Source organism: Cetorhinus maximus, chromosome 9 (genome assembly GCF_964194155.1).
Source record: "Cetorhinus maximus chromosome 9, sCetMax3.hap1.1, whole genome shotgun sequence".
Classification (NCBI taxonomy): Eukaryota; Metazoa; Chordata; class Chondrichthyes; order Lamniformes; family Cetorhinidae; genus Cetorhinus; species Cetorhinus maximus.
Genome location: NC_135887.1, coordinates 127133704 through 127149835, shown reverse-complemented (window position 1 = coordinate 127149835; position 16132 = coordinate 127133704). Strand labels below are relative to the sequence as shown.

Here is a 16132-nt window from a genome sequence, read left to right as displayed (position 1 = left end):
GGTCTTGGAACATGAGTGTTGCTGGCATGGCCAGAATTCATTGCCCATCCTTAATTGCCATGCAGAAGGCAGTGGTGAGCCGCCTTCTTGAAACACTGCAGTCCATGTGGTGTAGGTGCACCCGCAGAGCTGTTAGAAAGGGATCCCCAGGATTTTGATCCAATGACAGTGAAGAAACAGCAATATAATTCCCTGAGAAAGCACACAAGGGGAGAAGAAAGATCCCCAAAAGGAAAAACCAATAAAACTTGCCTGAACTGGCATGTATATTTTAAAATGTACCTCCGGCATTCCTGGTGCCAGTATTACTGACTTTTACTGGGATTTTACAATTTTAAACTGGTTTTCCTTCTAGGGCAAACATGCATTTATATAGCGCCTTTTATGACATCCCAAAGCAATTTGCAACCGATAACATACTTTCAAAGTGTAGACACTGTTGTAATGTAGGAAACGTGGCAGCCAAACAAGTTCTTAAAACAGCAATATGATAATAACCAAGGGGTTTGAAGAGTGTTTTGATGAGGAAGCTGTTTTGATGAGGGATAAACATTGGCCAGGACACCGGGGTGATTCACTTGCTCTTCTTTGCAATAGCACCATAGGTTCCTTTATGTTCACTTGAGAGGGAAGACAGGGTCTCGGTTTAAAGCCTCATCTGAAAAATGGCACCTCTGACAGTGCAGCACTCCCTCATTACTGCACTGGAATATCAACCTAGGTCTGAGTGCTCAGGCTGACACCAAGAGAGAGAGAGGGAGAAATGCAAGAGGGAGAGAGAGAGGAAAGCATGCATGAGTGAGCGAGTGAGAGAGGAAGAAAGCACAAGAGAAAAGAGAGAGAATAAAGGGAGAGAAAGGGGTGTGAGAGCGAAGGATGAGGGATTAAACAAGAGGAAGCAGAAGGAAGGGGAAGTGAGAGAGGAGAGTGGACATGAAAGAGAGAAAGAGAGGCTGAGAGAGGGGGAGAGAGACAGAGAAAGGCAGAGAAAGAGGGAGAGATTGACAGAGAGGCAGAGAAAGAGAGAGAGAGAGAGAGGGAGAAAGGTAAAATGAGAAAGATTGATTATGTGAGACACAAAGAAGACATAAGCCCACCGAGACTTATTTAAATTGGAAACAGGAATCAGCCACAGCATTGACAGAAGTGTGCTTGAGACCTGTAGGTGCCAAGGTCCAGGCAATAGGTAATAGATAAATATTCATGCTCACAAATCCAATCATCAAGCTCATAAGGTAACTGAATGAAGAGGAGAGTGTTATTTCTTGTTCATCTCAAATATTCTGGGTAATAACAGACAATTGTGAATAAGTTTGGATTTATGGGGTTGGACTTGCAGTGCAGGGTCAGGAGCCCGAAGTCAGTACCTGTTCCGTGTCTTGACCCTGCATGGCATGTGCCACAAAAGTCCACCCAGAATTTTAAAGGGCCAAGCCGACGAATGGCAGGGAGCAGGCTCGCCATCCAATTAAGGATGACAGGCAAGTTCATGAAACTGGAGAGCCAATGGGAGGCCCTCAACAGCCCCACCAGCTAAGGTGGGAGTGCCAATTTGTGGTGGAGAGAGACCGCTTCAACATGGAGGCACCTTCACAAGTATAGGTCAGCATTTTTCATACTTAGTAACGCCACAGCTACCGTGATCATGGAAGGGCAACCCGTCCATGGAACAGCCAGCAGCTAAAGCTGTGGCCCAGCCACACTGACTGGCGTGGGCAGAGAGGTTCCTCACTTGATTAATCACAGGTCCCACCTCTTTCTTGACCCGTGGGCTGGCCATAGTTTCCCGGCCGTGGCCTCTTGCCCACATTGCCAACTGGAAATTATAACTGAAATTAAAGTAATTGATCCCTCTGACAGATCGAGGCCTATCAGGACAAGTTGGACTTCCGCCCTTGGGAACGTGCCAGAGTTCCACCAACTACCCTAGTCCCCCTCGGCTGATCAGAGCTGCTGGGGGAGGGTTGCCACCATCTGCAACAGAAGCCCATGCTGCAGGAAAGGAGAGCAACGGGTTGCTAAAAAGATAACTTAACTTTGACATATCCCTTGGGCTGAACTGCACAAATAATAACCCCTCTTATCCCTTTAAGGAAGCTCATGGCCCCACACTCACACAATCCATCATGATCATCATCACACATTCCCTCCAGCATGTTGGTTTAATGAGCCCGAGTTTTGTAAACACTCAGCAGTGTATTATGAGTCCTCTGTATTAAAATGGAAGCCATCTAAAATTTTAATGATCATTTGCTGCATTATAATGTACTATTTTTATTTACTTCTCTCCCTCTTTATTTTCTTCCACCTTATCTTTCTCTATGTGAGGCTGATATCAGCCTCCTAGGATTTATAACCAGTCACCAGGTACACATGCCACAGAGTGAACCACCCTCCAATTTATTTCCATTCTGCAGAGTGCAGTTGAAGATGGCGGACAGGCCGGTCCTAGTTATGGAGAAGTGTCTGATGGATGTGAAGCTGTCACGATGGATTGCTGCACGAGATTTTATGTCCAACAGCATTCTAGTGGCATCGCGCCAAGGCCATAACCAGTATCACAACAAGTACATTAACGTGAAGCGAGGTGGGACCTGTGGTGTCGCCACGTCGCTGGCTAGTTACATTCTTAACAGTTACACCTGGGAGTACAATGACCTAAAGCACAAGCATTGGAGGAAGTATCACTGAACCACTGCTGAATTCCAGATCATCCCGCTCGCTGTATTTATGGTATTTTAAAGAAACGAGTGTTTGAGTTAGGATGATGGAAAATAAAATTAGGACCAGTGTAATAAATAAATAAAAAGTGTGTTTCAATCCCACCTTAGCTTCAGGCCACAGCCAGGATAACAAATTCACGATTAAACTGCAGAGATTGGACCAAGATTCCACGTAGTGGGATGCCCCAGACTCGCAGACGCCAGAGCTGAAACCTGCCGGATGTCCTGGATCAGCTCATTTACATTGGAGGATCTTGACTGCTAGTCCCATGTAAAATGGGAGTCACACGGCCGGAGGTGATTAGAGATTTGACTGTAGCGTTTAAAAGGTCATGTTGAGTTGGCAATAGCAGCAAGCAGGCCAGGAGAGCAACCAGCTGGCAAACGGTTCTATCACTGAGTTCAGTGTCAGGTAGCTGCACCGAATCACTCATGTGAGATTTTTGTCCTACTTTTTAAGAAGGTCTTCCATTGGAGGGCCTGGCAAAGACAACCGAAGGAGGGTCAAAGGGAAATGCAAGGAGGGATAGGAAAAAGGTTCACAATTGCAGTTGACCTGACCTCTAAATCCACCATAATCCAGATATTCAGGATGGTGGAGACCCTTTCTGATGAACAGGTTGACCTTAACAAATTGCTTAGCAAGGTAGGCACCGGTTTGCATATTAAAAGGCCTGAGGCCCAGTTAATGTGGACACTCATACAAACATATGAAATAGAAGCAGAAGTAGGCCATTCGGCCCCTCGAGCCTGCTCTGCTATTCAATAAGATCACAGCTGATTTGTTTGTGTTTTGAATTCTACTTTCAAATCTACCTTTGATGGACTTTGATTTCCTTGCCTAACAAGAATCTATCTACCTCTGCCTGAAAAATACTCAGTGACCCCACTTCCACTGCCTTCTGAGGCAGAGAGTTCCAAAGCCGCACAACCCTCAGAGAAAAGATTCCTCCTCATCTCTGTCCTATAAGGGCAACTCCTAATTTTAAAACAGTGCCCCCTAGTTTGGGAAACACCACAAGAGGAAACATCCTTTCCATGTCCACCTTGTCAAGACCATTCAGGATTTAATATACTTCAATCGAGTTACCCCTCACTCTTCTAAACTCCAATGGAAACAAGCCCAATCTGTCCAACCTTTCCTCTTAAGGCAACCCACTCATTCCAGGTATCAATCTCGTAAACCTCCTCTGAACTGCCTCCAACGCATTTACATCCTTCCTTAAATAAGGAGACTAAAAGTGCACACAGTATTCGAGATGCCATCTCACCAATGTCCTGTCTAACTAAAGCATGACACACCTTACTTTTATGTTGAATTCCTCTCATAATAAAGGATAGCATTCCATTCGCCTTCTTCACTCCGACTGCTGGCTTTAGATCATAACAGCCATGCAACAGCAAAGGCAGAATCATCCCAGATTTGCACTATGTGCAGTAGGGGTGGGAAAAAGGACATTTTACCCACCAGCCGCAATGGCAGCCTTTCACACCATATCATTCGCTTCCCACCTCATTAATGATGGAGCCACAGGAAACGTGCCATCTCACTGGCAGGCCTCCTCAGCCCGCACCATCTTGAGGCCACTTCTTTTTTTATTCATTCATGGGATGTGGGCATCGCTGGCTAGGGTATTGCCAATCCCTAATTGCCCTTGAACTGACAGGCAGTTAAGAGTCAACCACATTGCTGTGGGCCTGGAGTCACATGTAGGCCAGACCAGGTAAGGATGACAGATTAGTGAACCAGATGGGTTTTTACAACAATTGACAATGGTTTCATGGTTATCATTAGACTTTTAATTCCAGATTTTTATTGAATTCAAATTCCACCATCTGCCGTGGCAGGATTCGAACCCAGGTCCCCAGAGCATTACCCTGGGTTTCTGGACTACTAGTCAAGCGACAATAACACTATGCCATTGCCCCCAACATCCCCCCTGCCCCGCCCCCACTTGCACAGGTCAACATGTTCCCCCACACACACCTTGGGATACCCCTCTTCCCCAGTACAACCCTTGCCCTGCAGCCTCTCCTCTTGCCTGAGGCCACTTCTCCCCCTTTCCCAACCAGCCCTAGCCCTGCAGCCATTGAAAAGCCACCCCCGCCTTACGGCTGGTCTGGTAGGTAGAGACCTACTCACGAGCACCCCCTAAAGTGATGTTGTGCTGCCTGTGAAGCCTGGCGCTGATGACCACAAGTGCTGCCCAAGGCAAGGTGGGCAAACAAACCTCAAAGTCCCAAGTGAAGTGTAGCTCCCCAGGTGCACGTTGCTTATGTGCAGTTGTGAAACACATTGGCGTGCAATCACGCCAACGTGCCTGGAGGATCCAGTGTGGGGGGATGATTCCGGCGGGCAGGGATTATAATTATATGCAGATGTATGAAAACGATGTTCCCAACATCTGGTGGTGGAAACACAGCCTGCCATTGACAGGTGGAGCGGACGATCGTGAACTGGTTTCACAACATCGCGGGCAGAATTTACCCCCCGCCCTGTTGAGAGGGGAAGTTGAAGAGTGGGCGCGCGGAGGTGCATCTCTGATCAGCGCAGCCTATTGGGGACGCGCCACCATATTACCGCCCAGCATGACGTCCGCATGGAAGCACTATGCACTCCCTGTGCAGGCAGCGGGGGGAATCCTTCAGCCGACAGTGCGCTCTTTCGCATATGTGCACGAAAGAGCGCACTCATCTCCCTGAGGCTAAGTGCTGCCTCAGGGAGGTCGGCTGCATGTAAAAAAAAATTAAAAATAGAGAAAAAAAAATCCCCTGATATGTTCCCTCATGTGACACTGTCACGAGTTGGGACAGGCCCATAACTTTTAAAAACACTTTAATTAAATTTTTTAAAACCTACATGAAACCCGTGGATGAGGTTTCATGTTTTTCTAGTTCCCGCCAGGGCTCCTGGCCTGCCCGCCAACCTTAAGGTTGGATGGTCAGGTCCATTAATTACTTAAATGGCTCTGTCAATGACCTCAATTGGCCATTGACAGGTCGGCGGGCGCACAATTGATTTTGCTGAGCCCCCGCCTACCTGAAAATTTAAATGGGACGCGGTGACGTGGGGAGTTCCGCCTGACATCACCACGCGTCAGTTTATGCGTCGGGGAGCGGGCACCCACCCTCCCCGCTCGCCGACGGGAAAATCCTGGCCCGTGAAACTGATTTTTGGCCTTCCCGCTGTATTGTCCACTCATGCTCGCCATGACACCCAACGCCAGCAAGCATGGAAAATTCTTCCCCGAGAGTGGGGTGGTTAGTCAGTCACTATGGGGCACAATTTTTCGCTCATCGGGTGGGCGCATGCCCGACCCAAACGAGCATAAAGTGACACGCAATGACGTCTGGAGAGCGTCCCGATGTCATCATGCGCTCGCACAATGTTTCAGTCAGCGTGAGAGTTGGCAGCCCGCCCGCCAACAATCAAAAGACCTATTAAGGCCATTAACAATCCAACTGATTTTAATTTTTCGCTGCCCGTCCAACCTCACGGTTGGCAGCCAGGCGAAAAGACCCAAGCGGCCTTTACGTTTTTTTGCGAAACCTCATCCATGTGCAGGGTAAGGTTTCAACCCGTCATTTAAAAAAAAAAAATTTCATACTAATTTCTAACATGTCCCTGCTCATGTGACAGTCACACAAGGGGACATGTTTTTTAAAATTCGTAAAATTCTTTATTTTTAATTTTTCATATCTTCATCTCCCTGGGGCAGCTCTGTACCTCAGGGAGCTTTTCCAGCACACACCCGCGCGCAGTTTAGCAGAAAAGACGGTTGACGAACAATGGCAGATGTTCAAGAAAATAGTTCACGACTCTCAACAAAGATATATCCCAGTGAGGAAGAAGGATTCAAGGAAAGGGATAAATCAACCCTGGTTAACCAAGGAAATTAAGGGCAGTATCAAATTGAAAGAAAAAACATACAATGTGGCAAAGATTAGTGGTGAGCCAGAGGATTGGGAAAGTTTTAAAAACCAACAAAAGATGACTGACAAAATAATAAAGAGGGAGAAAATAAATTTTGAGGGTAAACTAGCAAGTAATATAAAAAAGACAGTAAGAGCTTCTTTAAATATATAAAAAGGAAGAGAGAGGCCAAAGTGAACATAGGCCCCTTAGAGAATGAGGCTGGGGAAATAATTATGGGGAACCAAGAAATAGCAGAGGAGTTGAATAAATATTTTGCTTCAGTCTTCACGGTAGAAGATGCAAAGCTTTCCAAACTACTAAATAATCAAGGGGCAAAAGTGGGGGAGCAAATAAATACAATAACTATCACCAGAGAAAAGGTACTCGGGAAACTAATTGGGCTAAAGGCCGATAAGTCCCCTGGACCTGATGGGTTGCATCCTAGGATATTAAAGGAAGTAGCTACAGAGATAGTGGAGTAATCTTCCAAGAATCCTTTGATTCAGGAAAAGTCCCAGAGGATAGGAGAATGGCCAATGTAACACCCTTACTCAAAAAGGGAGGGGGACAAAAAACACATCACTATAGGCCAGTTAGCTTAACATCTGTCATTGGGAAAACATTGGAGTCTATTATAAAGGATGTAATAGCAGAGCATTTAGAAATACATAATCTAATCAGAGTCAGCATGGCTTTATGAAGGAGAAATTATGTCTAACAAATTTATTAGAATTCTTTGAGGAGGTAACAAGCAGGATAGATAGAAGGGAATCAGTAGATGTAATATATTTGGATTTCCAAAAGGCTTTCGATAAGGTACCGCACATGAGGCTACTTAATAGGATAAGAGCCCATGGCGTTGGGGGTAGTATAATAACATGAATAGAGGATTAGCTAACTAATAGAAGTCAGAGAATTAGGATAAGGGGGGCATTTTCAGGGTGGTAACCTATAACTAGTGGAGTGCCACAGGGATCAGTGCTGAGGCCTCAATTATTTACAATATATATTAATGATTTAGACAAGGGAAGTGAATGTACTGTCGCCAAGTTTGCGGAATGCACAAAAATAACTGTGAAGGCAAGTGTTGAGGATGACACAAAGGGCAGAATTTTGCCCTTGGTGGGTGTGTGGGCCCCACCGGCTCGGCGGCAGGCGGACAGCCGACCCCTGCCGCCAAAACGGGGCCTGCGCCATTTTGAGTGGGCAGGCCAATTAAGACCCGCCCAGCGGCCTGCCCGACAGGAAGCACTATGCGCTTCCTGTGCGTGGAGTGGAGGGAATCCCCAGCTGTCTCAGAGAGATTAGTGACAGTCTAAAAAACTTAAAAAATAGAAAAATAAAAATATTATTAACATGTCCCCCTCATGTGACAATGTCACACGAGATGGGACATGTTAATAAATATGACATTACATTTATTAAAGTTTTTAAAAAGGAACATGAAACCTCATTCCGCCAGTGGATGAGGTTTCATGTATTATCAGAAGCCCGCTGGGGCTCCTGGCCTGCCCGCCAGCCTTAAGGTTGGACGGGCAGGTCTTTAATGACTTTAAGTACCCTGTCAATGGCCTCAATTGGCCATTGACAGGTTGGCGGGCGGACAGCTGATTTCGCTGTCCGCCCGCCTTCCTGAAAATTTAAAGTGACCGGGATGATGTCGGGGGTTCCTCCCAACGTCATCCTGCGTAATTTTCCCGTTGGCGAGCGGGCCCCGCCCCCAAATCGCCGACAGGAAAATTCTGGCCAAAGAGTCTACAGAGGAATATAGACAGGTTAAGTGAGTGGGCAAAAACTTGGCAGATGGAATATAATGTGGGAAAATGTGAGGTTATGCACTTTGGCAGGAAGAATAGAGGAGCTGAATATTATTTAAATGGAGAAAGACTGCAGAAAGCTGCTGCACAGAAGGATTTGGGAGTCCTTGTGCATGAATCCCAAAAAGCTAACATACAAGTTCAGCAGGTAATAGGGAAGGCAAATGGAATGTTGGCCTTTATTTCAAAGGGAATGGAGTATAAAAATAGGGAAGTCTTGCTAAAACTGTACAAGGCACTAGTTAGTTCACACCTAGAATACTGTGAATAATTTTGGCCCTTTATCTAAGGAAAGATATACTAGCGTTGCAGGCAGTCTAGAGAAGTCTAGGTTGATTCTGGGAATGGAGGGACTTTCTTATGAGGAGAGGTTGAGTAGGTTGGGCCTGTACTCATTGGAGTTTAGAAGAATGAGAGGCAACCTTATTGAAACATATAAGATTCTTAGGGGAAATTGACAGGGTAGATGCTGAGAGATTGTTTTCCCTTGTGGGAGAGTCTAGGACCAGAGGGCATAATCTCAGAGTAACGGGTCACCCATTTAAGATCGAGATGAGGAGGAATTTATTCTCTCAGCGGGTAGTCAATCTATGGAATTCTTTACCACAGAGGGCTATAGAGGCTGGGTTGTTAAGTATATTCAAGGCTGAGATAGACATATTTTTAATCAGTAAGGGAATCAATGGTTATGGGGCGAAGGCAGGAAAGTGGAGTTGAAGATCATCAGATCAGCCATGATCTCACTGAACGGCAGAGTAGACTCGATGGGCTGAATGGCCTACTTCAGCTCCTACATCTTATGTTCTTAAGGTCTTATGGCCCTCCTCCTCACCCAGCCCCCCCAAAGGCAGTGCTGAAGCATGCATTCCACGCTGGGCGGGCTTTAACTGGCCAGCCAGTGTCAAATCACAGTCCAGCCCCAATCGCGGACAGTGGTCAGCTTCCCGGCCGCTCCCACCCACCCCCCACCCCCCACTGAGCCCGCCCGACGAGGGAAACATTCTGCCCCGTGATTTTTGGGGCACTACCATCCTGTTTCCAGCAGGAGGAGGCCTCAAAATTTCCTGCCTATCCATTTTATTTTATATAATCACTAATATTAATACTAAAATAAAAATAGCAAAATGCTACACAGATAAAGCCATTTTCATAATGGGAGTGTCATTCTATCTCCATGGAAACTCAAGGCACACGTCTCACTTTTGCCAAAACTATGCAAGGTCCGCAAAGCCAGATTTTCCTTCAGTGGTTTTAAGGGAGTTGCTGGAGATTAACAGGAGCAGACAGCGTAAAGCAAGACACAGCTTGGGAGCCTATTTAGGTTTCCCATAGCATGAAAACAAAAACCTAAGAGAAATCTTAATTCAAAGGCAAACAGTAACTTGAATTAAAATAAATAAAAATTAAACCAGCACACTGTTCACTTCTTTAGACTGAAGCTGGGACTAATTAGATCCCTGGACCCGGAGTTGTCTGGCAGTTGCCTCCGGAGAGCTTGATACAAGATATGCTGCCCTTTTACCTGCTATTGAAAGGCACCCAACAGCAACCAGCCAATTTAAAAGCTAAAAATGGAAAATATCCAATCCCACTGTGCCTCACCTAGTCATCTTCCTCTTGAATGGAAATAAAATGTGTGAAATGTGACAGGATTAACCCATACACTGCGCAACAGGCACAACCAAATGCTGAATAAATAATGTGCTTGCTGACCTACACTGGCTCCTGATTAAACAATGCCTTGATTTTTAAAATTCTCATCCTTATTTTCAAATCCTTCCATGGCCTCACCCCTCCCCATCTCCACGGTCTCCTCAGACCTGTAACCCCCCCCACCCACCAAGGTATCTGCGCTCATCTAATTTAGTCCTCTTGAGCATCCCCGATTTTAATCACCACCATTGGTGGCCTTCTTTGCCTAGGCCCCAAGCTCTGGAATTCCCTCCCTAAACTTCTCCACCTCTCTACCTCACTTTCCCTCCTTTAAGGTACGCCTTAAAACCTATTTCTTTGTCCAAGCTTTTTGTCACATGACCCAATATCTCCTTTCGTGGCTCGGTGTCATATTTTGCTTTATGATGCCTCTATCAAACATTTTGGGCTGTTTTATTATATTAAAGGTACTATATAAACACAAGCTGTGGTTGTGATTTGATCTATACTGTCAGTTGCACCTTAAGGATTATAGTCAGAGGGCTCCTCTTATTTAAAACCGGAGATGTTTTATTACATTAAAGGTACTATACAAATACAATATATGGTTGTGGCTTGATCTGTGAGTTGTGTTTTAAGGATCAGACTCAACAAGCTTCTCTTATTTCTTTCCAGAACAATGTGACAGTGTGAGTTAAATCCAGTTATTGCTGTTATGGTCAGGTAAGCAGGCACAGGTACAAGGAGAAGGCTGGTCAAAGTAAGTACTCAGACAGGGAAGAGAATGTCATTTGTGGAAAAAAAATTGATTCATTCCAGTAATACAAGTGAGGCACGTGAAGCACAGATCTGAGCTAGTGCCGCAAAACCCAAAAACAATTGTATATCCTGCATAGGCCAACAAAGAGCATGGCATGGAACTATAGTAACTTTTCAAGTTTGGTATGAGCATGTTTCCTTTATTGCTGAAAAGGGAAAACATCTTTCAGGTGGTTCAATTCAGGCACTAAAATCCCACGCATTCTGCTGCCTAGGCCCTAAGCTCTGGAATTCCCTCCCTTTATGTCACCCCCTCTTTTAAGACTCCCCTTAAAATCTGCCTCTTTGGCCAAGATTTTGGCCACTTCCTGAATATCTCCTTATGTGACTCGATATCAAATTTTGTCTGATAATACTCCTGTGAGTCGCCTTGGGTTGTTCTGCTACATTAAAGGCACCATATAAATGCATGTTATTGCTGTTTAAAATCATATATGAACTTTGAAGGAGAAAGCCTTGTAGGGAAATGGGGAGTGGAAGTGACTGGATTGCTCTTTGTAAGAGTTGGCTCAGACTCAGTGGGCTGAATGGCCTCCTCCTTTGCTGTACTATTCCATGGGTCAGGTCGATGGCAACTTTACCTCTGTCACTGTAGAGACTGAAAAACAGGGTCACTCATGTAAAATGGACTAATTTGTTTTGATACACAACAGATGTTATATCTATGCCAGGTATCCAGGGATCGACCAAGACACTCAACTCAAACACAAGCATCCTGTGGGCATTGCTTGAATACATGATTTATCGGCAGCTCTCTTGAGTTTGAGAGAGGCTTACTTTAAATTTTTTTCGCACCAATCAGATCGTGAAGGGATGTGTCAGCCCATCTTGTTTACCCTCTGAATTTAGAGAGATAATGACAGCCCATGGAATGTAAACAGCAAACTATAACCATTATGCAAGGTTAAATATTTAACTACCTTGCACCAGTTCCCATTGACATTCAGCACAGCAAATGTACCTTCGTTATTTGCTATCAGATTGAAGATGAGTAATTAAGAGCCGAATTCAGTGTTGTCCAAAATGGTAGCCACTGGCTTCAGGTGGCAAATTTGAAATCCAAATGTGGCAAACTGCAATTCTGATTGGTAAATATAAGAATAAGAGACATTATCATTGGGCATGTGATCTCAATGCTCATTCTCGGACCTAATTTAACATTTGTTTTGGTCGGTTGGTAAAATGACAGGAGAAAACAAAATGTGCAATTGTTTCTGTCCATTGCGAGTGCTTTACTTCCTTTCTTAATGACCAGGGGTAGCTGTTTGTTCATATTTAAACACCCACTGAATGCATTCATCTGTATCGTGCGTAAGGTAAGGTATCTTCTACTAGGGCACGTGGCCACAAAGGTTTCACCATAGTCACGTATGTGGCTGGTCAATGATATCTCAGCCTTGAATATATCTAATGACCCAGCATCTATAGCCCTCCATGGTAAAGAATTCCACAGATCCAGTACCCTCTGAGAGAAGAAATTCCTCCTCATCTCTGTCTTAAATGGGTGACCCCTTACCCTGAGATTATGCCCTCTGGTCCTAGACGCTGCCACAAGGGACAACAATCTTTCAGCATCTACCCTGTCAAGACTCCTAACAATCTTATATGTTTCAATAAGGTCGCCTCTCATTTTTCTAAACTCCAATGAGTACAGCTCCAACCTACTCTGCCTCTCCTCATAAGAAAATCCCTCCATACCCATCAACCTAGTGAACCTTCTCTGGGCTGCCTCCAATGCCAGTATATCTTTACTTAGATAAGGGGACCAAAATTGTTCACAGTATTCTAGGTGTGGTCTAACTAGTGCCTTGTATAGTTTTAGCAAGACTTCCCTATTTTTATACTCCATTCCCTTTGAAATAAAGGCCAACATTCCATTTGCCTTACCTATTACCTGCTGAACTTGTAAGCTAGCTTTTTGGGATTCATGCATGAAGACCCCCAAATCCAAACAAACAAAGCTGGGATCATGCCCCTTAGGGCAAAGAATGCAAAGAGGAAATTTAAGGGAGCTGCCAAAAATTGTGTGGAATTTTGATGGAATAAATGAGTAGAAACTGCCTCCATTGGCAGGAGGGTCAGAAACCTGGGTCACAGATAGCAAATAATTGTCAAAAATGCCAGGTGGAAGATGAAGAGATTTTTTTTCCTTTGCTGTTTGAGTTATGATGATATCGAATGCACCAGCTGAAAGCAGATTCAATACTAACTTGAAAAATGAAATTGAATGCAGACATTAAAAGGAAAAATCTGTGGTGCTATGGGGAAAGAGCAGGGAGTGGGAATAATTGGATAGCTCTTTATAGAGAGCCAGAATAGGCATGGTGGGCTGAATTGCCTCCTTCCGTGCTGAATGATTCTATTTTTTTCTCTTGAAACCATACAGTACATTTTTTTCCAATCCCCCCGCCTAGCCAAACAAGCCGCCGTCAAATCCTACTGCGGACACCCTAATGTTGGCAGCTTAAAGTGCTGTAAGAGGCATTATGTTAGGAGGCAAGTTCCCCATGACTGGCACACTGTCAGTTGCATTTCAGCATTCAGAAAACATCCATCACACTCAGCTCGACTACCGGAAGCTAGCTGACTCAAAAGATATTTCAAGTCGAAATATTGGAGGAAGGACAGTGAGATTGACAGGCGTAACAGCCGTGTAATGTCACAATCATTTGAAACGTAAAGTCAAGCGCCACTTAGTTACTGGAGGGGTTAAAACAGACAGGAGTAAAAATGTAGAAACCTGCAAAACACGTTCCATTTTGCAGGTACTGCATGACCAAGCTGAGGACAGCTCCCTAAAACAGACAGACTGCTTTCAACCTAGTCATTCGGTGATCTTGTTTTGAAAGTTACAACACAAGGATCTCCGCCGTTTTTTAATTTCTACGCTCTAGTACAAAATATGGGAACAGAGGCAAATCTTCTGAATAAATCCTTTTAGGAGAGTCGACAGTTAGGAGTACTATCTTTTTAGACATGTAAGCTGGTAGTATGTAATGCTCCCTTACCCACACTGTCTGCAGTGAAGCTTATTTGGATTCAATGGGCAGAATTTTCCATTTGATGTGTGGTGGGGGGGGGGGGTGGGGGGGGGAGGCCCTGCACGTTCATGTGTAAAATGACGTGTGATAATGTCGGGTGAGCTTCCCGATGTTGCCGTGCGCCATCACGATATTTCGCTGGGCGGGCACACGATGAAGTCCGACGAGCGCCCGCCATTAATTAATGGGTCACTTAAGGCCCTTTAGTCTTCAATCAAAGCCAATTTTTTGGCACCCGTGTGATCTTCGGGTCGGCACACGGGCGCAACGGGTAGGAGACATTTGTATTAACCTCATCCACGGGCGGGATAAGAGGGCTCAGTGGGGTTGTGATTCTGCTCTGTGAAGTATTTATTATTGAAAGTTTTTCAAACTTGCCTGTGTGATCTGCAATACTTGAGAATGCATCACAACTGCTTTTTCTGGACTCTTAACCTTCAGGTCAGCACTCTGCAGTGAGGAATCTTTCCTGGGCCTGCAGGTTTCAGGAAGCCTTCCCTTAGCCTGGGAATGGGAGCTGATCTGTCCACAGGAGGCAGCTCCTCTGAGGAGGAAGGGAGGGCTAGAAGTGGGAGGAGGCCAGGAGTGCACATTCAGCCTCCAGGGGAGCCACCTTTGGGAGGACAGGTGCAGGCACAAGGGATGCAGGGCCAAGAGGTAGTCCAAGGCGGAAAAGCCCGCAGAAGACGCCACTATCCTGCTGCCAGGGTATATAGGCGGCGAAGCAGTCACCTCAATATGTCTGAGGTGCAGTGTCGAAGGAGGCTCCGTCTCGCAAGGGAGACAGTCAACTATATCTGTCAGATGATTGGCCCTGAGATCTCCCCTAACTGTGTGGGCGGACACCCCATGCCAGTGGCTCTGAAGGTCACAGCTGCCCTCAACATCGTCGACTCTCCTAAAAGGATTTATTCAGAAGATTTGCCTCTGTTCACATATTTTGTACAAGAGCGTAGAAATTAAAAAACGGCGGAGATCCTTGTGTTGTAACTTTCAGAACAAGATCACCGAATGACTAGGTTGAAAGTGGTCTGTCTGTTTTAGGGAGCTGTCCTCAGCTTGGTCATGCAGTACCTGCAAAATCAAACGTGTTTTGCAGGTTTCTACATTTTTACTCCTGTCTGTTTTAACCCCTCCAGTAACTAAGTGGCGCTTGACTTTACGTTTCAAATGATTGTGACATTACACGGCCGTTACACCTGTCAACCTCACTGTCCTTCCTCCAATATTTCGACTTGAAATATCTTTTGAGTCAGCTGGCTCCTTCCAGGGCTCGGTGGGTGACCTTTGCGGTGTCTCCCAATCAGCTGTCCACACTTGTGTCAAGCACGTTACAGACACTCTGTTCAGGCGTGCATTGACCTTCATCCACTACCGTTGGGACCAGGCAAGTCAGACACAGCGAGCCAGAGGCTTCGCGGCCATTGCTAGCTTCCCCCACGTCCAGGGTGCAATAGACTGTACACATGTGGCCATCAAGGCGCCAGCAGGTGAGCCCGGTGCCTTCGTCAACAGGAAGGGCTCCCATTCCATGAACGTGCAGATAGTGTGTGATCACAGGATGCTGATTCTACAAGTCTATGCAAGGTACCCAGGCAGCTCTCACGATGCCTACATCCTCAGACACTCCCAGGTGCCGGGGCTCTTCAGTGCTCCAGCCCGACTGGATGGATGGCTGCTGGGTGACAAGGGCTATCCCCTCAGAAGGTGGCTCCTGACGCCTCTCCGCCATCCAAGAACAGAAGCTGAGCAGCGCTACAATAGGAGCCACGCATCCACAAGGGCTATGGTGGAGAGAACCATCGGTCTTCTCAAGATGCGCTTCAGATGCCTGGACCGTTCAGGGGGTGCACTCCAGTACCCCCCAGATCGTGTCTCGGTGATAGTGGTTGCACGCTGTGCTCTCCACAATCTTGCGCTGGAAAGGGCAGACGCAGTGGACGATGAAGACATCGACACAGTGTCTGCAGCTGCACACGATGAGTCCAGCAGTGAGTCTGAGGATGAGCAGGCACAGGGAAATGCTGAGGGGGTAGATGCTGACCCGGGACCACTCCAGGGAGGCAGGGACACCCGGGATGCTTTAATCCAACGAACCTTCAGCTAACACAACACAGATGGACCACCAGGACAAGCCTGGGCTGTATGTTCAATACTCAAAGC

The 16132-nt window shown here is 46.0% G+C and overlaps 1 protein-coding gene and 1 pseudogene across 3 annotated transcripts in view; one reads left to right on the top strand and one right to left on the bottom strand.

Moving 5' to 3' along the window:
* Window positions 1–16132, bottom strand: part of LOC144685008 (protein kinase C-binding protein NELL1-like) — an 814339-nt gene that overhangs the window by 703523 nt on the left and 94684 nt on the right. The gene's annotated exons all lie outside the window — the stretch shown is intronic.
* Window positions 2431–2691, top strand: LOC144684259 (ATP synthase F(0) complex subunit f, mitochondrial pseudogene; annotated as a pseudogene).